Raw genomic sequence first — 25,711 nt, forward strand, 5'->3', positions numbered from 1 at the left:
TACACTCGTAAAATATAAAATATAAACAACCTTAGGTCTTGTGTCTTTTTGGATCTTCTGATAATATTTTGAGGGCTGGTGTAATAGAAATGTGGTCATTCAAACCCTTGCCACTACAGGCATCTAATTTCAACTGCCAAATCATTTCCCTGTATTCTAATTTGGTCTCCCAGTCAGCCCCTCTTTCAAAGTTTTCTACTTCCTCAAGAACCCAAAACTTGAAGTTTGCTTCTTGACATATAAGTGAGTGTCTATAAAGGGCATTGCTTTCATTTTTCCGGTTAATATCCCTGATATGTTCATAAATTCTCTTTCTTAAATGTCGTTCAGTTTTGTCAATGTAATATCCCCAGCAAAATTTGCAGTATGCCAGATATACAACCCCCTTGGTATAGCAACTACTGTATTTTCTTGCCCTCAATATCATCCTCAAACTTGGAATTTTCAGTTCCTTTTCTCCTGCTATAAAGGGGCACTGTGGACATCTCCCACATCTAAAAGTGTCCTTTTTATTGGAAACTGTTCCTCCTCCCTCATGATGCTTCTTTATCTCCAGGATATTCTTCAAATTTTCAATCCTCCTGTAGCTATATGTCAACTCATTTTGAAAAACAGTAACTCTAGTAGGCATTGTTCTGAACATTTCCCATGTTTCATTAATACATTTTTTAACCAGGTACAAAAACTTATCGGTTGAAAAATGGTACTTCAATAAGTGCCTAAAAGATAAAATTGTACCGAAGGGGTTTAGAATCAACAAGTTCCCCAATAATATTAATGGTAATGTTGACAGTGAATTTTTTGAAAGTATTGGTGATATTTTCAATGATTGTGGGCTGGCCGTATTAAAAATATTGATTACGCATAACGAACATAGAATGGAGTTGGACAAAAAAGATATAGGTAGATTATACAAGGAAATAAATGAGGACCTGTTATTTTCAGTTGAAGAATATAAAAATGTTTGAGAACTTTACATGATGTTGATAATATTGTAACACGAAGTTACAACAGAAAAATATCTAAATTGGAAAGGGATGTGAATGAATACCGGTGTGGAATAGCCTATAGTTCAGGAAATAGGAATGCCAACCAACCGAATAGATTTTATGACAGGCAAAGTATTTTTCTAACACACAAACACGACAATTGTACAAGAGGTGAAAGGGATAACAACAGAGGGTAGGAAGAGAATTATTTACACGGTCATGAATATATTGAATATGAGGACCATTTAAACAATACTAGTGGAAGGGTCCCTTTAGAGGGGGAAGGACCGAGGAGGTCCGAAGAGGCTAAGGAACTGTGCACAACAACCGTCATAAGAGCAGCTTATGGGCAACAACCATCACAATTAATATATGAGGAGAGCTTACAGGTAGAGCAGTTAAACACGGATGATTTAAGGGAGAATTTTCTTACAGAGCAACTTAACAAAAGTAGGGACAAACAATTAGCTATCCATTCTTTTAATAATTTTTATATTTTTAATTATACTTATATCAATATTAATGAAGTTTATTTCAAACTTTTTACCAAGGGGTTTACTTTTGTACCTACTAAGAAACCCAACATTGACAATATTTTATTGGACAAAAAAATATTTACCAGAAAGCTCAATTTCACACACATATTTAAAGAGGAAGGACATAAAATTAAAAAAAGATATGCTGAAAAGACGCAGTGTATATAGCCCTCCCCTACACCATGATATAACCAATTTTGAAAACACCCTTACTAAAAGAATTAGAAGTGAATATAATTACAACAGGAATCAACACAAAAGTAATTTAACTGATGAAGAAAATAAACTTCTCAATGAATTTAGGGGAAATGAAAAAATCCAGGTGATGAAACCAGATAAAGCTGGGGGGGTTGTCCTTATGGACAAATGGGACTACACAAACAGAATGCTCGAAATACTTAATAAATGACAGTAGTTACACACTAGTTTCTAGGAATGAAATTAACATTTCATACTGGAAAATTGACTACATTATAGAAGATAACCTACTACAAGGTCTTATTGACCTGGACTTATATAATTTTTTGAAAGTTAGTAAACCAGTCATCCCTGCTATCTTTGGTATACCCAAGACACATAAATGTATCCACAATCCCCCAATGAGACCTGTTGTTTCATCACAGGTGTCTAAAACCCAGCCTCTAGCTATATACATAGATACAAAACTCAAGAAGTACCACATCAAGTATCCACTCATTTTAGTGGACTCCTGGGATTTTTTTGCAAAAAATTGGTAAGGACCCATATGGAGATGGAATTAAGTTTATTACTATTGATGTTAAAGATTTGTTCTCTGTCATACCCCATTTGATAGGTATGGAATGGTTTGAAAAGATGTTAATAGAGATGAATCTGTTAACACCTGATGAATTTAAACTAGTGTTAGAAAGTATGGAACTAGTGTTAAAAAATAATTATATATTTTTTCAAGGGGACTTTTACCACCAAAAAGAAGGAGTTGCAATGGGGGCGGCATGTGCCCCTATATATGCAAACATTATTATGTTATATTGGGAAAGACGCTACTTACTTGAATCTGAATTTTCTATTTTTATCAAAAGCTATTACCGAGGATTAAAAGATGGCTGCCATTCTGTAAACACTGCTGACCTGCAGCTCTTTAATAAACCTGAGAAAAATCTGTAACCTGAGTCGATACCAAGAGGTTTGAACATCAAATTAAAGACAAAAAAGATGCATCTACACTTAATTAATCTATAATCAGGAAAAAAAGTGGAAAAAAAAGTATTTATCCATCAGGATTCTAAGTGATTAGCTAGCTCTGAAGAGAGGAATAAACAAAGGACTGTGTGTATTCTTCATTTTACCTGTCAGCTTGGGGAAAGGAAAATGTCACAAGAAGGAAAAAGCATGGAAACATCTACTACCAAAACAAAGCTGTCAGAATTACAGTCTCCAGTAAAGGATGGGAGTGTGAAAAAACAAAGAATTACTAGACAGCAGGAACAACAGAAGCCAGAGACTACATCTAAAACTGATCAGCCACTGAACATGGACGATATCAAACATGCATTGTTACCTATACAAGAAGCTTTAAAGGACTTGACTACTCAAATACAAACTTTTGGAGTTTCATGTAAACAGCTGCTTCAGAGAATGGACAAAACAGAGGCTAGAATTTCAGAAACGGAGGACAAAATAGACTTGCTGGAGAAGAAAACAAAGGTATATGATGTGGATTTACAAGCCATGCAAAGCAAACTTACTGATTTAGAAGTGAGGTCTAGGAGAAATAATATTATTATTAGAGGGTTCCCTGAAAACATTCAGTATGCAGAGCTAATACCAACTATAACACAAATACTTGAAATTTTGTTAAATGATGCTGATGGAGTGAAACAAATTGTTATCGAAAGGGCACACAGAGCACTGAGAGAGGTACAACCTTCTGATATGCCTAGATCTGTATATGCTAAGATATTGAACTTTCAAGATGTTAGCAAAATACTTTTTACTGCAAAAAAGAATGGTGGCTTTGTTATGTGGAAAAATAATAAAATATCTCTGGCTCACGATTTACCACTACAAGTAAGGCAAGCTAGGCAGTCTTTATCTGCATACTGTAAATTTCTGATTGACAAGCAAATTAAATTTCAGATGAAATACCCTAATGTGCTTACATTTATGGTGGATGGGATTAAATACTCTGTTTTTACTATAAACGAGGCAAAGAGAGTGTTTCTGAAGGTTTTTAAAGTTTTACCTGCATCAGAGAGCTGAAAGAAACTTCTGTTGAGACTGGCATGCTCCTGAGGTCAGATCCAGTATGTACTATACTTCAAGGCTTAGGTAATCCTTTGTTCCTTGCTTAAGTCGTTTAGGCCTCTGTAAAAGCAATAAAACTGTTTGTTTGCGATAATCCGAGGGTCTGCTGGCCGTTTTCTGAACTTTTATGACCTCTACGAACTATCTTTGTCGAGTGGTAAACAGGAAATCTCTTGAATGCAGCTGAGAGTGTGGATTTCGATGTAACACTTCCTGTGGTTCAGCTGTGAAAGCGGTCCCCCATCGCGAGTATTACTGATGGTTTCCTGGCTTGAGAAGCTGAAAAGAACTGACATAATGTGTTAATGCTTTTTTAAACAAGTAAATAACATTAGAATGTGTATGTGAAGCACATAATAGCATCTGTTTTTCCTGTTTCTTTTTCCTTATGCTTATAGTTTTGAACCAAATTATATTTTTTACACTATCTGCAGTGGGTGCAAGGTTTAGCACTGTATATATGAATATAAATAGGTAAATAGTGGCTATTGGGTGGTGTTAATCAGACAATTAATGTTATTATAGTTGGGAACTAAAGCATGCAACTGCATAACTTTAATAATTGGTAGTTGCAGGTACTGTGCATGGTGCAGAATTATAATGTGGGATGCATTTACGTTTTTTTTTTGCTTGTTTTTTGTTTTTTTTCTTTCTTTCTCTCACTCAATAAAAGTGGTATATAAATTATGATTGTAACAAAAGAGGTATTTGGGGTAGGTATAAGTAGCTAGTCAATATATAATTTTTTTAAAAATGGTAATAATACCTTACAATGGAGATTTGCTTAATTAATAGTTGGAACATAAGCTGTAGAGCAATAGCAGTGTTTGTTAGGGAATGTTTAGTTTAGACTTTGTAGTAGCTAAGTTAGAATATATAGGTTGTAAGTTTAGGAAATGTTTTAAGTTTTATTACATGAAGCTTTTAAATATGTTTGTGTTTTGAACCTTGTTCATGTTTTTGCACATACAAGACCTATATAAGTCCTGGTCCAGGGGTAAAGTGGGTAAGCACTGGCTGGGGACGGGATGTAGGAAATGCTTCCAGATTATGTTTAGTATACAGTTAGTACATATCCATTGGACAATTTCCCTCTTATACTATTATTGGATAATTAGACCTGTCAATGTGGGAATTAGACTCATGGAACGTTAAAGGGCTCCATAACTTGAAGACGAGGAAGCTGTTACTACACATATTGCTACAGGATAAAGCACTGTTTGCATTTTTACAAGAAACACGCTTGTTAAATGATCAGTGGGATGATATTTGGAAAAAGAACTGGATCAGAGCGGTAGTGGCATCAGAAGGTAAGACAAACAGTGCTGGAGTAGCCATAATTATTACAACTCAATACAAAGACAAGATTTTAGACTCTAAAGTGGATCAAAATGGGCAAAGGTGTTATGTTATTTTATCGGATAATGTGTTTGATAAACCTCTTTTACTTTTGAATATATATGCACCATGTAATGACCAACAAAGTTTCATAACATCATTATATCCAATCTTAACACAGTATGATGGTTATTATTTTATTGTGGGTGGGGACTGGAATACCTATCAAAATCCAAAGTTGGATAGGTCTTGTCCACAAAGAGCATTTAATAAGCAGGCCAGGATAGCATTAAATGACTTCAAGGAAGATTTTCAATTATATGATCCCTTTTGTTATGCACATAATATTAATAATGCAATTAAGTATACCTTCTATTCACCATGCCACAAAATGTGGTCTAGAATAGATTTTTTCTTGATATCCAAAGCATTAATTAATTTGGAACCAGTAGTGGTTATGCATACTCGATATCTATCAGATCACTCAAAAATGTTGTTAAGGTTTTCTAAAGATTTAAAAGATATAAGAATGCATAGAGGTTACAATTGGTCACTTAATCCAAATCTGTTAAATAAAAAGGATATAATAGATGGAATTGTAAAATATCTGAAAGGTTTAACAGATAGGATGAAGCTTCAGGAACATACTCCTGATATTGAATGGGCAGCAGCTAAATCTCAACTTAGAGGATTTCTTTTGCAAAAAGCCTCATATTATAAGAAAATGCAAAACAATGATATTCAAAAATTAGAAATAAAAGTGAAGCTACTTGATAAAGAACTGATTCAGAATTTTAATGCTCAAACAGAGAAGGAAATGTTGAAATGTCAAAGGGATCTCTTCTTGCTGCATAATAGTAGATTAACACTTCAGGAGCATAGGTGTTTAGTGAAATATGCCAATAATGTTCAAATACCGTCAAAAGCATTGGCAAGGATTATAAATCAATCGAAAACAACTGTACATATTTCGGAAATACAATGTAATGACACAGTGTACTCTAAAACTGAGGATATTATTGATATTTTTGAAAAAATCTATACCAAGGTATATGAGGGTCAAATTGATAGGTCTATACATAAACAGAATAAAAGATTCTTGCAAAAAATTAACTTTCCAAAATTAGAAGAGAGTCTGCAAGGTGATCTGATTAAACCTATATCTCCAGAGGAAATAGTATATGTAATTCAGCATATGAAAGTACATAAGTCACCAGGTCCTGATGGATTGACAGTTGAATTTTATAAAGAGTTTGCTGATAGTTTTGGTAAAATATTGTCTCATATATTTAACTACATAATCAGAAATAAAATGAGTGATCCTCACCTTAATGCGTCAAAAACAATCTTTATACATAAAGCTAATTCAGACCCCAAAAGCCCGGATAATTACAGGCCAATAGCTTTAGTAAATGTGGATATGAAAATTCTAACTACCATTATAGCATGCAGGTTATAGAAGATTATGATACAGTTAATTTCTAAGGAACAGGCTGGATTTATGGGAACTAGACAAACTAGTGATAACACACTTACACTACATAATATGGTGATGTATGCCAAACAAAACAACTCCGATATTTATGCCCTTATAATAGATGCTCAGAAAGCATTTGATAGAGTGGATATAAACTTTTTGTTTGAGGTGTTACCTTAGTTCAATATGCCACAGGAATTTATTCAGATACTACAAATATTATATAGTAATCCGTATACTACGTTATATATTAATAGGAGTTATTCTAAAAGAATACAGATTAAAAATGGTACATGGCAGGGTTGCCCTTTGTGCCCCTTATTGTTTAACCTTTATTTAGAACCTCTATTTTTATATATTAAGCAAAATATGTATCATAATGCACCAATACTTTATAGGAATAAATTATTAATGTCGGCATTTGCTGATGATCTTATTATTTATTGTACAACCCCAATTTCTGATAGTGATAAGATATTAAATGTTATAAACAAATTTTCAGAAGTCTCTAATTACAAAATTAATTTGGAGAAAACTAGTATTTTCCCGTTAAAAAACCCTAAACCTTTTTCATTAATGTCCCTGGTGGGGAAGATATCATGTAAAGAAAATATCAAATATTTGGGTATTAGCTTCTCTACGGATAATAAGGATTTTTATAGTAATAATATTAAACGAGTATGAGAACAAATAGTAGCGGATTGTGGCAGATGGAGGAATTTAAGACTACCGGTATTGGCAAAAGTATCAATAGTGAAAATGAATATATTACCACGAATGTTGTATATCTTTAGGTCTGCTCAAGTATCAATTTCAAAGACAGTTTTTAAACAAATTCATAAAGATCTAGCTAAATTTATTTGGGAGCCAAAGAAAACTAGAATATCGTATGAGAAATTAATGACCCCGAAGAGTAGAGGAGGACTTGAGTTACAGAATTTTGAAGTATACTATTTAATTGTGAACGCCAACAGGTGTTTAAGAATTGCTAATTACGAGGTAACTAGTACAAAGTGGATACCAACTTGGGTGGTCTTGAATTACAAGCATATTCTAGATCGGAATATAAATCCTAAAGCTTTACCCTTTTTGGGTAAAAGTAGTTTGATAAAGTATGGGATTATGGACCACTTAAAAACCTATGTGTTATCTTTGCAAAATTTATTCCAATCAGTAGACTTGTTGCAATATATAATGGTTTTTCAACCTTTCCATAGGAATCCCAATTTTAAACTAAATAATCAGTTGATTGATCTTAGTAAATTCCCATTAATAGTTAATTTGACTCTGATTGATGTTTTTAATAAATTTAATTTATCGGCTTCGCAAGTTAGACAGGAATTGAATCTTCCTAAGAGTTATATGGTTATCATGAGACAAATCAGAGAACTTGCTCTGAGTCATTTTGAAAACTTTAAACCGGTAGTCGGAATTGTGGATAAATGCTCTAAATTGTGGCAGGCTCTCCAACAGGAGGTCAAATTTATAACAACAAAAAATAAATTAATTAAAGATTTAAAATTCCAGGATAAAATTCTGTTGTCAGAGTATTGGGTAAACAAAATGACAGTAACAGATAACCAGGTATTGATTTAACAATACAATCGGTCTCTTTTCAAAAGTTGATGTATACGCAGTTGATGATTTGGAATAATGCTTATTATACTCATCTTAGGTTACATATATTTAACCCTAGGAATTCTCCAACTTGTCCATATTGCACAAATCAAACAGCGGATCTTCTTCATATGTTCTGGAGCTGCAAGTGTATATATAAACTTTGGAACTCTCTTACACAACTACAAAAGATGGGTTATCAAAGTTCAATGTTATCATGGGAATTTATGATTCTACATGTTCCTCCAAGAGAGCTCTCTAGATCACAAACTATAATATGTATGAATATTTTTTTGCTGATGAAGTTATATATAGCTACAAATTGGTTAGAACCAGATAAGACATCATGGGATAATTTTAAGCTTGTGGCTATAAAGCATATATTAGCACATAAATTACTCCTGAAGCAAAGTAACAAAAATATTAATAACCCGAAAATATGGGAAAAGGTTTTTAATATTATATTAGCATAATATTGTTATTAGCAATATATTAAAGTTTGGATGTATATGTGGAGGAAACAATGTTTTGAAAATATGCATGATATGTATAGACGCAAAGTACTTTTACAAATGTTTTGGCTTTGTTTTTTCTTCCCTGGTGTTTTCTTTTTTGGAATAATGACGATTTTTATATGGAAGCATTTCGTGTAGATATTGTATATAGTTTTGATAGTAATAGTAGTGAATTATGTGTGTGATTTTATTGTATTTGAAAAATATATATCAATAAAAATTTATTATAGAAAAAAAAAAAGCTATTACCATTTTTTTGGACAACATGTTTATTTAATGGGAAGGCCCTGATGAATTTATAGACAAATGTATACAGTTTATCAATAACAGTACCACTTTTTTAAGATTTACATATGAAATTGATTTACATGAAATACCCTATTTAGATATTAAACTTCAAAAGAATTACAAAACCAAAACTTACAAATGTACTATTTATAGGAAAGAACACCATTCCAATGCATATCTACACTTTGACAGTGATCACCCAAATCAACTAAAAAGGAATGTAGTGAAGGGACAGATGATTAGAGTAGCCAGAATGACATCTGATATGGAAGACTTCCTTTGTGAAGTAGATATGGTACAAAATATGTTCCATCAGAGAGGCTACCCTCTAAAATTTACTCACTCTATCAAAGAATATGTGATTGACAGATGGGGTACCACCTATGTACCCTTACTAAACAAACAGAACAATATTAATGGAGTTGGGGGTGATGACAATAAAATTACAAACAATGTAGACAAGAAGAGCATATTACCATATTTGACACTCACATACTATAAGGATATCGGATGGCTCAAAAAATGTATTAATGAAACATGGGAAATGTTCAGAACAATGCCTACTAGAGTTACTGTTTTTCAAAAGAAGTTGACATGTAGCTACAGGAGGAATGAAAATTTGAAGAATATCCTGGAGAGAAAGAAGCATCATGAGGGAGGAGAAACAGTTTCCAATAAAAAGGACACTTTTAGATGTTGGAGATGTCCACAGTGCCCCTTTATAGCAAAAGGAAAGGAACTGAAAATTCCAAGTTTGAGGATGATATTGAGGGCAAGAAAATACAGTAGTTGCTATACCAAGGGGGTTGTATATTTGGCATACTGCAAATTTTGCTGGGGATATTGCATTGGCAAAACTGAACGACATTTAAGAAAGAGAATTTACAAACATATCAGGGATATTAACCGGAAAAATGAAAACAATGCCCTTTATAGACACTCACTTATATGTCAAGAAGCAAACTTCAAGTTTTGGGTTCTTGAGGAAGTGGAACACTTTGAAAGTGGGGGTGATTGGGATACCAAATTAGAATACAGGGAAATGATTTGCCAGTTGAAATTGGACGCCTGTAGTGGCAAGGGTTTGAATGACCACATTTCTATTACACCAGCCCTCAAAATATTATCAGAAGATCCAAAAAGACACAAGACCTAAGGTTGTTTAAATTTTATATTTTACGAGTGCACATTTTTAATTTTTAATTTTCATGAGTTTTTAATAATTTATGTATATAAATATATATATATATATATATATATATATATATATATATATATATATATACATATATATATTTTGTCCTAGGATTTTTACAATAAAAAATATATTTAAAAAATTTTTTTTACTAATATATTTATAATTATTGTTATTCAAGGATATATACTCACATACCAATACACAAGGCTCTTGTACAATTCATACTTATATATTCGCAATCTATTTACAGATACGTATCTATATTTATATTTATATTCATTATTTATTATATATATTATACATATTTAATTCACTTCTTACATATATTTTATAACATTTTGTATACTTTTTATATACATATTGGATATTGGACAATTCCACTGTCCCGAAGTATTTTCATATTTTAACAGGTTAAATTGACAGTGTTAGGTGAGGTTTTTTCAGATGTTGCCCAGTTGATGCTGCTTTTCTGATGTTGCTTCTTTGAAGCTGCTTCTCTGATGCTGTTTATTTGTATTTGTAAGCCAACTTGTATAAAGTATAAAATATTGTTAGCAGAATGATATTATTATACATTACATATGATTTATATTTGGAAGAGGTAATTTTCTATATATTTAGGGATTATTTAATAGTAGTTCAATATTTTAATATTTTAAGCATATTAGCACATGAATATGAGGAGGTATGTGTAAAAAGAACTTGTCATAACATGGAAGAAAGTATTTATGTCACCCTTACACAACTAACTTTTAGTTTGATGTTGCACACTCAAATATGCTTTTTAAGTACTGAAACATCCAATATTTATATACTACCTAACATATTTTATATATATTTCTAATCCCCTCCTTTCAATTGGTATATAGGAAGTATATACCTCCTATGTCTTCAAAAGAATCCCAATCAATATGGCCAGCCAATGCGTTTGTTCAATGTTAATGTTTTATTTGATTGACACTTAATAGTTTTAATTGCTTCCAATTGTTTCCTTTGATTTTGTATAAAAGGAATGGTAAAAGTGCTGTTAATTGATTCTGATGAGGTGTCCGGAACGGAGATGAAAGCGCTAAATCCAGTTCTTTTTTTGCACTTGTTCAATGTTAGTTAATAATAAAGAGTCTAGATTTTGGAATTCTGGATGTGATCATTGCTGAAACGAACACTTTGATATTGGAAGACAGCCTTTGTTGTAATTGAACCGCCTATTTTGGTGTCAGTACATGTTCTATATCGTGGTTGGTTCCTGATTATATATGTTCATAGGCCGTGCCAATGGGGGTGATGGGTCCAAACAGCAAACGTGTAACACATAGCATCAAACCCCCCCCCCACCTAGACAGGTGAAACATACAAACACACAATACAAGTAAACATACCACTGCTTCCCAGACCACAGGCAGGATACTACCAGTGGAAGTAACATTGTTGACCTGCTATGTCTACCTTACAAACAATTACAGGTTAGTCCCTGGTGGGACTACCCAAAAATTGCGGGTTGTTTGGACTTCCAACCATTATACAAGTCAGGGCAGGTATGTTCAAGGACTAAAGTCCCTGTACTACATTCATTCCTTTTGCAGACATAAATAACATGAAAGTGCCCCTACAACCTCGACAGTATATAGCATAATAGGTTGTGCATAACCATAAATGTAATAGGTTCATAGGCAGGTACTAGGCTATCTGCCGAAGGGCATTTATAAGCCTAGCCAAGGTGTGTCGGCATACGCTGCCCATTGATCAAGTTAATGAGCCTCTGTCAAGCAAAGATATTGAATTGATCCCAGTATGTCCCAATCTTTGCCTCCTCATCCCCAATTATATTTGGTTTTGGCTAGACGTCTTACATTAAGAGGTTGAGAGGTATGATTCTCGTGTATGTTTAGTTGTGTTGTTTGGCCTCTAAGGCTCAAGTCATGACTGAATGGAATCCTGACTCATTGGAACAGTCTGCATACTCGGTTAACATATGTTAAATAAACATTTATTTATAGTCCAGTACAAAAAAGACGGTGACCCCTTCTCTGCACTGTGGCTTATATATCCCAAATCAATTTCATGCAAAATGCATGGCCTTTGTAACAGTACAGGCCTTACTTAGACTGTCATGAAATGCTTGTCATATATATGTATAGATATATAGATATATATATATATATATATATATATATATATATATATATATTCATTTATTTGCGACATTAGCACGATTTTGCTGGGGTATAAAATTCCAAGGCAAAATAAGTTGTTTTGTTTCTGTTGTATATTGCAGTACTATAGTATTAGAGTTAAGAGAAGATAGAGGGGAAGGGACGAATTTGCAATAATTCAGATTTGTGCATTTTGTTTCCAAGTTAGTGCTCTTCTCAAAAAAATAAAATGTGCGGACTTTCCCATTATGAAATATTGGAATCATTCCTGTGATTTGCCGGCTATGTTAATGCCAGTCACTAAACTGGTTTTTATTTGTAATATAATGTAGCAGAACTCGTACATCATTGGTTTTCATGAGTAACTTATGAGTTATCATATAGTCTTAGTTATTAATTTATTTTAGTGTCTTATTAACTGGAGTAATGAAGTATAGAATCTAATCTTGAAATAAACGTGTGTCCCAGGTGGGACAACCCAAAAATTGGGAATAGTTTCCTATTGGTTATTCATTTCACCAATGTTTGTGGACTAAAAGGTTGGGATGTCTGAGGATACTTGGATTGAGTCAACCCATGGGATGGGTCCAAAGGAGTAGGGAGTGGACAATGTGTAGTGGTGTGGATACACCATTTTTCCAGCTGGAGAATAGATGACTGATGTGTCAGTGAAGTGTTGGGGTGGGTGTTTGGGGAACTAGGATCCATGGGTATATGGGTTTATATGCAAATGAAGCAGCACAGCAATAGTGTAGTGATTAGAGCACCTGCCTAACGAAAAGGCATTCCGGTTCAAATCCCACTGCAGCACATATCATTTTCCATGTGAAATATGTATATGAACATGTTTTAACAACTTATTGCTGTATAACCTACATAATAACATTTAAATGTGAACTGGAGTATTGCATTAAATGCACATGTGAAGTGTCAGTGTCATAATGAATAAGGCACTAGTAAGCAGGTATAAGCACAAATAAGCAATAGTAAGCGTGTTGAAGTGCATTTGCATGGGGGTAAGCATTGCCTACACAGATTAAGCAAAGTAGAAGCTAATAAACTGTAACCGGAGATTAGTAGTGCTTACCGTTGCGTAAACCCGCTCAAATCCACTCACAACTGCTTAAAAGTGCCTTAATCACTCTGTATCCAATGGTCCTTGTTCAGTTCAGCAACAAAATAAATGGCCTCAGCAAGGCTCAAACCAGGAACCTGATGTTTTCACAAACATATCATCCAGCACAGTCATTCAACAGTATAGGAATTGTAGTTAATTAGGTATATGTATGTGTATTTGTAAATAATGTAATATCTAAACACATGCAATATATCGATATATGTAGACACACACACACACACACACACACACATATATATATATATATATATATATATATAAATATATATGCATGCAAATGCCTACATCTACAATCATATCTTTATATAGGTCTACATATGTAGCTCTATATATATATATATATATATATATATATATATATATATATATATCTTCAATGTCAGGCAGGTAATGCTAACATATCATGCAGTACAGTCTGGCTCCCATAGGAAATGTAAAATGTGGATGCTATCAACAGACACATATATGCAGATACAATATAGTTATATATATATATATATATATATATATATATATATATATATATATATATATATATATATATATATATATATATATATATATAGATAGATATATATATATATATATATATATAGATATACATGTGACTACACATACATAGAGATATGCACGTTAAGATACATACATAGACGGTGCACACAATATGGAACAGCCGCTATGCCTACAGTTAACACCTGAACACCTGGACACTGTATAGGCCACTTATACAAATGAAAATTGTTGCCTGCAACATATACCTACAGAGAGGTTATAGGAAAAAAACACCACACATAGGTTTGTATAAATGGAACACCTTTACTTGTGTACTATAACAGTTCTAGATGCCATGTCATATAGCTGTTCAGACACTGACATCCATATAAACAGGGTAATGCAAATGTGAAACAGGTATACTAATACAGTATTCTGGAAAGGACCACAACTGTTGCTGAGCATGCCAAGCCCTGCAGATGTGACAATAGTAAAGACAGACTGGGCCCTAGGATACCAGACAATGAATAGTAGCTAATGCAGTGTACAGTCCAGCAGCTCATGTACACTCTGTACAGAAGCAGTAGATGGTAAAGACATCAGCTGACCAAATGGGATGTAACTGTTACATAACAAGCCATAACCAACACCATCACAAGCCCACAGACAAACAGAACACTCTGTATGGCAGGAGGTAATAGGTCTGCATCAAACTACTTAATGTATATAATGCAGATATAGGTGAAGTGTATGGTACTGTACATCCAGATACCTTAAGTCATCTCACCCCTGATACCCACAGAAAGCTTGGTATGTAGGTGTAGGACAGCAGCTGGAACACAGGCCCATATCTGGGCAACTGTTGCCATGCACTCAGCAAGTCACTGGATTTACAGGATAGTCTGCATCATACCCTTAGTTAGGGATTTATGTTAGAAAGTTCAGTGGATGGAGCCTTGTACTGATAGCACTCAGCACACACACTGCCAGTAAAATATCTGACACAGGACCTGTGCGGTGGACAGGCGAAACATGATAGGCACAGCTCTGGTCACCAAGAGGATAGGCTCACAGTTGAGAGCTATGCAGACAGACTGCATTCCAAGGTAAACTAATATGTTCACACACACACACACACACACACACACACACACACACACACACACACACACACACACACACACACACACACACACACACACACACCCTGTAACACCAGTACTATACAAAGGATAACACAACTCTACTCACACTCTCTCTGCAGTTCTGGAAACACCTAAAATATGTAGCTGGCCTGAGTATGCTGGTCCTCCTGTAAAAGATATTGCTACCTGCCGTATGTAACACTGATGCCTACACACAGGAGGATGTCCATCATACAGGAAAGGTAAAGGGACCACACCCACATGCTGTAGGGATTTATAGTAGCTGGTTGCCATGACAATGGTAATTGGAAATACTACACAGCAAGCTGCATGTGGTCAGTAACTAGAAGACACTGATTTGTGGAGAGAGAGAGAGAGAGATGTCACAGCCAGCTGCTATCCATCTAAACATCTGTTCAACAAGAGGTATGTGAAAAACATATACATGTAATAGAATGTAATACCTGGTCCATCATAATGGGATAGATAATTTTGAAATAGCTATATGTACCATCATGTGTTGTTGTGATGATGTTCAACTGAACAACTGTGATGGACAATAGTGTCTGTCCCTGTGGGTAGTGGGCCTTAGCCCTTAACTGTGCAGGTCAACACTGACATATAGGATGTAAGCCATCACAGTGTGTGTTGTGTAATTGGAAGTATGTATATTACATGGCCAATAGCTGGTGGTAGACGTAATGCCATCATAGGTGCATAGATTTGGAGGTAGGTACTAGGCTATTGGCCCTAGGGCATATAGAATCCTAGCCAAAAGGTACTCTGGCTTTTGCCACCCAAGAACTTTAATTTCCTGTGCCACTGTCGAGCAGAAACACAGAAGTGATCCCTGGTGTGAAATCACTATCTCCCTGCCAATCATCCAGATTTGACTTGAAGAGTGCTACTGAGGAGCTTTGTTTGATATAGATAAGTAGCTAGTTCCCCAGTATGGGAAGCATCTGGGATGGGAATGTATCCCTCCATCATGTGTTGTTTATTGTGGTGACAAGGTGTAGGTCCATATAGTGTGCAGCTCAGAGGGATTGGGATAACTTTAAGTGGATCATGTTCAAAGGCTCTGGGTGTGACATAGCTGTATATGTTAGGCAGCAATCGCCTCTAAGTAGGCGATATGCGATAGAGTAAATCTGCAGTATAATGACAAGGTGTGTGTAGGGCATCTGTTTGAGGTTGGTAATCCTCTATGTGAGGTATTTCTGTGGCCTTTCCAGCTGTTGTACATGTCTTGTGAGGTGCATATCAATAGAGGAGTTGTACTCTATAATGTGTCTAATGAGTGACGACTAGAGTGGAACAATGACCTATTTTCCCTGGATGAGAAACCCTTTGTGATGAGGTGTGCCACGTAGAAGGATTTCCTGATTACTCTGGCGGTGTCATTATCAAAGGAGGGACTACTGTCCACCAGTGTCCAAAGGTCTCTTATCACACTTTTGGTGTTAGTTTGACTACTGCTTATGTGTTAGTTCATGGGTACAGAGTTTTCACCAAAAGGGATGACAATGCACGTGCTGGCCTTCAGCTTCAGCCCCATGGCTATGACACCAGCCATCTGTCCCAGCAAGGCCCTTTTGTAGGATGTCCACATTGTCTGGAGTGTTGTGTATGGCTCCTAGTCTACAGTCATCCCCAAACTTCATTATCCAAAGACCTTCTGGGTTAGCCTGTATGTCAGAAAAGTAGATACCAAACAGGAGAGAACCCAGCACTGAATCCTGTGGTACTCCACTTGTTACTGGTCTAATGTTGGGCTTGGAGTCTGCTACCTTCACATCATGGGTTCTGTCAGTGAGCCAGTAGACAACCCATCTTGTCACATACAGACGTATACCTAGTTTAGTGAGTTTTTATAAAGTTCCAGAGTGGGGGATCATGTCAAATGGCTTGGTGAGATCTAGACAGGCTGTGTGAACCACCTTACCCTCATCTATAGCTTTGGTGACCACTTAAAAGAAGCCTATCAGGTGTAGGAGACATGATCTGCCTTTTACCAACACAAACTGGGTGAGGTCCAGAATTTGGAGATTACCAATGTCATGGTTTATAAGTTCCATGATGATACGTTCCATAGCCTTGCAGACCATGCTCATCAGGCTAATGGGGTGGTAGGTCCTGTGGTCTGTGGTGGCTCCCCTTTTTTGGAGTGGGATAATCGTTGCTTTGCACCATTCAGTGGGCAGATAGCCTGAGATGAGCCTATGATTGAACATGGTACTTAGGTGGTCTGCCAGTTCATTTTTTAGTTCAAGTAGAATGCAGCCTGGGATGTTGTCAGGTGCCATGGATGTTGTGTTCTTGTCTTTGGAGAGTGTGCTTCCCTGTGCAGCCATGAGTATAGGAACTTGGCATTCTTTTGGTATAGAGATGGGCCCCTTAGGGTATGAGAGGGAGGTAAAGTCAGCACTGAACCTATCTGCCAGGATGTTAGCAATATCATTGAGTTCTGTATAATTAGTGCAAGTATGCTATAAGACAGAGCAGATGTGAGTGTTGACGTTGAGAGTCTTGACATAGCTATAGAATGCTTTGTAGTTGTACTCAGAGTCAGTGGCATTTTTGTTTACGTAGCTACCTTTGGAGGACCCTATGTTGGATCCAAGCTTCTTACTGAGGCTGACCAGGGATGTCCTCCAATCATGGGATTTTACTCTGTTTTGCAACAGTGTATTTCTTCTTTTGTAGAGTTTGTTTATGGTAGGGGACCACAAGATTGGCTTCCATTTCATTGAAGGATAGTATCTATGTTCTGTTAGGGATTGCATGATCCATGCACTCATGTAAGTGCTTATAAAGTGCATTTGTGTAGGATTCAGCAGTCATATCTCTATTGTCTGTCAGCATGGGTGTCATGAAGTTTCCCACATTTGTCTTAAGAAGTGTGAAGTTGGCTTTGGAGAAAGTGTTAATGGTGGATTCCCTAATGGGGGTTGGGGGCTTGCGTTCAGATCTGACCAATGAGGAATTGAGCTGTGGTGTAGAGCACTGGTTTAGCATGTTAGTAATGATCAGGTCTAGGATATAGCTGTCCCTGGTGTGGGTGTGACTAAGTTAATCCAAGGCATTGGAATTGATGAATTCCAGAAAACGTTGAGCACAAGCGTTGGTACATGACTACTTTTCACAGTTAATGGTGGTGTACTTGAAATCACCCATTATTAGGGTTTTAGGTTGTACCCTAATATTTTACACTGTATCAAGAAATGAGGAGTGGAAATCCTGGGGCATGGCTGGTGATCTGTAGCAAGCTACAATTTGGATTGCGGCCTTACCAAAAGTTAGTTGCACTTGGATAATCTCGGATGCATTATGCTGAGCAACTAACCTGGAAGTGTGGATATCCTCAGTGAATATGGACACACCTCCGCCTTAAGTGTTTTGGTCCAGGTCAGGTGGGCTAAATGTGTGGTATGAATTAGAGCCTGATAATGCAGGGGTACTCTCTGGATCTTTAAACCAGGTCTCTGTCACTGCACAGATGTCAATGCTCTCCATTCTAAGGAGTGCCTCGAGAGAGTGCATTTTGAGGTGTAGACTACTAGCATTGAGTAGCAGTACCCTCAGACTTTGCTTGCTTGTACCTGTTATGGTGGTAAATTTATCATTTGAACCTTGCCTAAGAAAGGCACTATAGAGGTGTCAACAGCCTTAGCCAGTACCAGGAATCCCAGGGGTGACAGGAGTAGGCCCTCTTTGGCAAAGCATTGTGGTTTGTCCATCATGTTATTCCAGGCAGACAGATAGTGGATCCACTTAGAATGACACAAGAAGCTTAGCCAATTGTTGATGTTAATCATTTTGTCATTGTACCATGGTATCATTCTGGGTGATGGCAAGATGCTACACAGGGATAGTGTCATACCTGCCTGGGCTGCAAGATTGGACAGCTCCTCCATGTCCCTTATCATGTAGTCCAGGGAGGTAATCTCATGTCATTCACCCACTCATGGAGAATGGCAGCATCATATTTGTACTTATTGTGGAGTGACCTGAGTACATGTGTTATGTCTCAGTTCTTGGCACCATACAGGCAGCTGACAGTAACTTTCTCCTTGTGTAGCCTGGTAAGTGGAACATCAGTGTACCTGACTATAGAGTCAGCTATGACTGGAGTATTGGGTTTGTTGTTATACCTTATGTGCTGTGGTTGAGTGGTACACTGGCTTTGTGGGCTATGTGTCATTTGGGTTGTGTTGGGGGGTGGAGGTTGCTCGTGTTCCTGTTTTGGATGTCCATGATGCTTGGGCAGGTGTTTACTCAGAGCCTACTCTAATGTAGGTGTGTGTTTGTGTTTCTATGTGTGTGTTTTGGTGGTGTACATTTTCAGGGACTATGTGGTGAGTGTGGTGTGGTGCAAGTGTTTACCTTCTCCTCTTGACTGTCTAGTCCAGTCTTGGGTGAAGACAGCTTTGATTCCAGTTTGGCTATATAACTGCATCTCTCACATGTTGTATTGTTGGGTGGTAGAAGGAGAGCGTTGTCTATGTACATGAGGCAACAGCTACATTGCCCCAAGATGGCCAGATTCAGCAGGTAGACAGGAGAAAACACTGGGACTTGACCCTTACACATGTCTGGATATGTGCCTATTTATTAAGTACTAAAAACTGTTCATCAAGACAAGTGAGAACAGTTGATTCCTGTAGGAATTAGTAGCTTAATTAGTGCTTAAATCAAGTAGTGAACAACTGCTGAGCTCAAGGAAACAGGCGTGAGTGTTTCAACTGAAAAACTGGCTAGTTCTATGAAACAAATGTAAGCTAGAAGGTGTCCGTCCAACACAGAGAGGCCTGGTCACTCAAGCTTACAAACAGTCATATTATGATGACCATGTAGCAGACACAGGCCATCAGTTGCAGGATACTCACGTGAATCTGTATTGTAGCATTTCGGGGTGCCATAGGTAAGTAACACGGTTACCTGCAATAGGTGTCAATATATACTCTACTAATGTCAGGCCAATTGCATATGTAATGCCTGTCTGTGTTGTAGCAAGGCAGAGCACTGCAGCTGTGCAGGAAGATCTGTTGAGATTGTAGAACTGATGTCTGAATGTACCCCACATACAGGTATGCATATGTGTACATATGTCACATATGTAATATATACAGATATATATATTTATATCAGCATGTATGTCCAGTAATATATATATATATATATATATATATATATATATATATATATATATATATATACACACATACACCCATGTGTATACATATATATGTGCACATATATACATCACATATATTTACACATATATAGATATATACCTATATGCACGTCTACATAAATACAAACACACACACAAACATATATATCTGTACAGACATGTCCCCTATATTAATGTCACAGTGATGCGTGCTATGTACGAGGCAGCAGTACACATAGAAATACACACAGATATCTACAGCTGGCAGTGAGTGCACCATGGAGAGGTATGTCACATGTTATTCCCTTGTTGGCACCACATATCCCCCATCTGTGAAGTATACAATGGGAATATGGGGAAGTATGGCAGCTATGCATGTGGAGGTGGTCAGGAGTGGTAGATATAGAGGACAGTCTACAGGGGTAGCATGTGACACATGTGGTGGCTAAATATCATGGATGGTGTGTGTGTTCTGTGATGTGAATGCCCCATGGGCCCCAAAATAGCCACAATGGGAACAAGCCTCCCACCCAATGCTACTTACAACAGCAGTCCATGTCCTTAAGGTGCCTGGTCTGGAGGCTGAGCAGGATGAGCATGTTGGCCTTGTGAATGTGTACTGTGTCCTTCAGACTGATGTAGTACATCCCTCATGTGTCTGTTGAGTCCGGTATGGCACAGACCCTAGACCTGAGCCCAGGGGACAGGAACATGTCTGTGTGCCCTGAGGTGGGGGACAACATGCCCTGGGAGGTTCCACTTACTGGTATTGCTGTAACAGTACATGAGGAGGCCCCATGTTGGGACACACATGTGATGTGGCCAGGTATCATGGGAAGATGGTTGTGGAGAGATGGATCTGCTGGCCAATAGAACATATACATGTTATAGTGTCACTGTTATTGAACATATGGTGGTAGTAATAGTCTACACAATCCTGATATATGTCAAACACCATGCACAGATATCCCCAATAACACAGACTGACAGATGTGCAGCAATCACAGATCAGCCATACCACTAGCATACATATAACCATAGTAGCCCTGACAATGCCATGCAGGTGAATAGTGTGTAACAGGCCAGCAATGATAGTGTCCACACAGGGGACATGGCTACAATGACATAGCTGAAGGTGTGGTACAATACAATATCTGTCCAACTGCTAGTTAATCTGTAGCCATAACTAATGAGTTGTGTGTACAGTCTGTTGAAGCTGATATGGGGGTGGCAGAGCTGTGTATTAAGAACTGTGGTAACCATGCTGTATGAGTTGCTCAGACCTGTTTACATCTTTATGTCTTACAGACTCTATGGCACATGTACATTTGCCCACATTCTCAAATGAATAAAACAAAATATTGTTCACATACATAATCCAGCACTATGCTGTGCTATTTGGCAGGCATTCACATGAGTTGCAGGAGTGGTCTGCCCTGTGGACCGACATTCTCCACAGGGTCAATGATGTCAGACATCACAATTGCACATATGAGCAGGTCCGGCATCATTGCAGTGACCTGCTTCACCATGTCTGGCACCGTGCTGCTGATGTCCAAGGGGATCACCATGCCATGAGGGGGCCATGCCACCCAACCCAACTGAAATGTGTGAAGGAGCTTCTGGCCAGCCTCGTGGCACCTGCCCATCCCAACAGTCTACAACAACTGCCATACATCATGGCGGTGGGTGTCACCCACACAACAGATGCATGCAAATAAGTACACAGACCACATCAGTAGACCACTGTTGTGTAAACATCCCAATTGGTACAGGTAGATCATGCATATCTGACATGTCATAGATATATTGTGTTGCTGCAGTGTAGTGATAAGCAGATGTCCAGATCTGGTAGTATTGTGGGAATGTACCGTTCATGTATGGTAATACTGCACCCAGCCTATAGCACTGCCACAGGTGTGGCCACTTAGCTTTCTTTTCTCACCCTCTTATGTAGGTCCCTCCGGGATAAGAACAAAGCAACAGCCTGTAGCTGGTGAGTATGTTTCATGTAGTTACTTGCCAACACAACAAGTATGTAATGGTGATGGCATATGCCAAGCACACATCTAACACACCTACCCTGAATGCATGCTGTACATGTCATGTATTGTTGCTGTGAAATGCACAGTCTCACAGGGGAGAGCATGATGGGGGTATTGGAAGGGTATGTCAGACAGCTGCATGCTAACATCCTGTCATTATGGAATGTGTACACAGGGAGTAACTTACTGGTGCTAGACATGGCCTACTTTACTGACATGTTCTGAACAACATCCATATACAGTGCAACAGCAGTGCATATACCTGTAGGACAATGACAACTGCTGCAGAGTTGTACTATGGCATAAGGCATTGCAGTACTCTGCATTATCATTTGGGTCTAGGCAGCAACATGTGGTGTTCAGTGTATGGGACACTGCAAAGAGACACACATGTGTAGGGCTTATTTGTCATGCATCTGCATAAGAGCAGAAGGAGGGGGGCACAGCATTACACACCAGTGCACTGCAGCTGGGAAACTAAGGATGGTAGGAATGGCTCTCTCTGTACATAGTCAGGGTCAGGACTTGTGGCAGCCATAACCCTACACACACAGCAGTGGTGATGGCAATGTGTGAACACCATGGGATGTGCACATGAGTAGACCTTGCAATCATACAGAAAAGGGGGACATTTGTAGGGCAGACTGAACATACACTGGCAAATGCACATTGCCCATGCTGGTATATCCCTGCCAGGAGCAATGACTGCTGTAGTACACACAACAAGAGGTGTGATAAACCGTCAAGATAAGGGTGTGCACACACATATGCCCATATGTTGTGTATGCATTGTGGTCAGCAGCTGCATACCTAACACCATCTGTAGACACTGTATGTAAAAGTACAGGACATATGTGACATACCAGGCTCATGCATTGCTAAGATATGCAGTGATGTGGTCACACGGCATATCATGGTTGTGTGTGTGAAAGAGATAAAGGTGTGTACACCCCCATAGTCACGGTATGCACTGATGGTTCTAAGTGTAAGACTATTGCAGTAGTCATACATGGTTTGATGACAGCTGTACATCAGGCATCAGGCATTCACCAATGACAACTGTCCACATATCATCCCAGGTATGTGTTGCTGAAAAACATAGGGGCTGTGAGAAGTAAAGCTGATATAACCGATGCAGTACTACACATTCCACAATGGGTTGACACCTGTGAGTTGTGGCAAACAGCACATGGCAGGGTGCAGAAGAGGTGCACAGCAATACTGTGCACATGGGTGCAGTGATATCCAGGGGAAGGGGCATCACCTAGTGACACAGCACAAGCATCACACACATGTATACTGTTGCTAGCATGGATTGACTATAGCTGAAATGCATGCTGTTCTGCATGTTGGCAGATGGGTAATAGGTTGACTGTGTGTATGATCAATGTGCAACCTCACCTGTATGTGTGTGCATTCCTCTTGGTGATTATTTAGGTTGCATGCAGGGTCACCCTGTTGAACGTGAGGGACGTAGATGCATGTAGGGTGCATGTGTGCATGTGGGTGTTTGTGTGTGTGGCCACGTATGCATGTGTGATTGTGGTGTGTTCTGATGCCTGTACCTCCTTTTATGATAGTGCAAGACATGGAGATGGACTGCCACATTACACACCAGGAATACCTCTCATGTGCGTATTCACATGACAGCAAATAGTATAATATGGTCTTTAGCATGGAACAGGCATCCAGAGGGAAGGTAGACTCCAGGTACACACTTAATATTGCAGTCAGCAGAGAGGTCACCTACAACCCATGTATGAAGCTCTACGGATACTTTGTGGGAGTACTAGTTAACACTAGAAAGTGTATCCAAATATTACAGTTGTCATATGATGGGCTGATGGAGCAGCATATCTGGTATGTACTGAGCTTTACATACTCATGACAGACCAGTGGGAGATATTATGGATGCAACATAGTACCCCACAAATATAGGGGCCATGCATATAATTTCCGGCCATATAGAGGGTGCATACCGAATTACAGCAGTGAGGCCATATAAATCCACCACACACAGGTCAGGCAGGTAAAGTAGCAACAGGGCTTATGTTGTGTCTGCTTGTGTGGCCATTTGTAGGACTGTGATGTTAATGAGTGGTATCAATGTGTGTATGTTAGCAAGAGTGATGCAGGGTGAGGTAACACATGGACATACAAGTGGGACTGACTGTAAAGCCATTGACAGGTAGGTATAATGCAAGTGTGTGTGTGTGTGTGTGTGTGTGTGTGTGTGTGTGTGTGTGTGTGTGTGTGTGTGTGTGTGTGTGTGTGTGTGTGTGTGTGTGTGTGTGCATACCATTAGGCAATGATGTACAGGTTTTAATGTGTGTTTATTGTTATCCCACACAAGTGGCGAGGTGGGTCACGTTCCCTTCTGCAGTCGATCTGATATAGGTGTCCATACAGACACCGATGATGATGATGATGATGATGATGATGATGATACTAATGGTGTGGCACAGGTTGGATTGTCAGGGGACAACACTGCACGTACATTTGACATCCCCCTGTTAACTACCTCACCCCCAGCACACAGTTTCAGAACCTATACACACCCCATCACCAGTGGCCATAGTGGAGGGACAGCTGGTGTTTAGTGCAATTGTACAAGAATGTGTGGTGACCATGCCTCCTATGTCTGGTCACAGCAGGCATAGCCGGTTGTCCATAGGGCATCACATAGGCAGATGTCCCAGGGTGCTCGTGGTAGGACAACTGGACATCATGCCCCTGGCAGAGGCAATATAGGTGCTACTACACGATGCATGTTTCAGGCTGTCATGGTGGTGCAGGAACATACAGAACATTACCACAGACAGGCCCTCAGGCTGTAGAGGGCTGCTCTCACATCATCAGATGACAATGCCCGTGGACTTGCTAGTGCCATCTGTGGAGCTCTCACTGACCGTGGTCTGTCCATGCTAGAATGTGTGGTGGGAGTGGTGCAACATCTGCATGGACATAAGGCAGCAACACCATCAGCTGGTAGTCAATGTGGACATGGCAGGACACCAAGGGGCTTCCATGGTGGTAGTAGCACCCCCAGCAGTGCGGGGGTGTGCTGTCCACACCACACCACAGCAGGCCACATGCACATGGTGCTGGCCAGTCACAGGAGGGACCTGGTACCAGGGGACAAATGTCATTTGCAGGTGAAAGTAGCACATCAAGGGCTGTAGCTGGACGTGCCCGTGGAACACCTAGCAGGTGCAGTCAATGTGTCCATGGCCGGAGTCATTGAACTGCACACCCTGCCAGGTATGGTCTGCAGCTGTCCATAAACACCTGCATAGGGCAGCCACATGGCAGAACTAT

This window comes from Protopterus annectens, chromosome 4.part0 (genome assembly GCF_019279795.1).
Source record: "Protopterus annectens isolate FY-2018-M chromosome 4.part0, PAN1.0, whole genome shotgun sequence".
Classification (NCBI taxonomy): Eukaryota; Metazoa; Chordata; order Ceratodontiformes; family Protopteridae; genus Protopterus; species Protopterus annectens.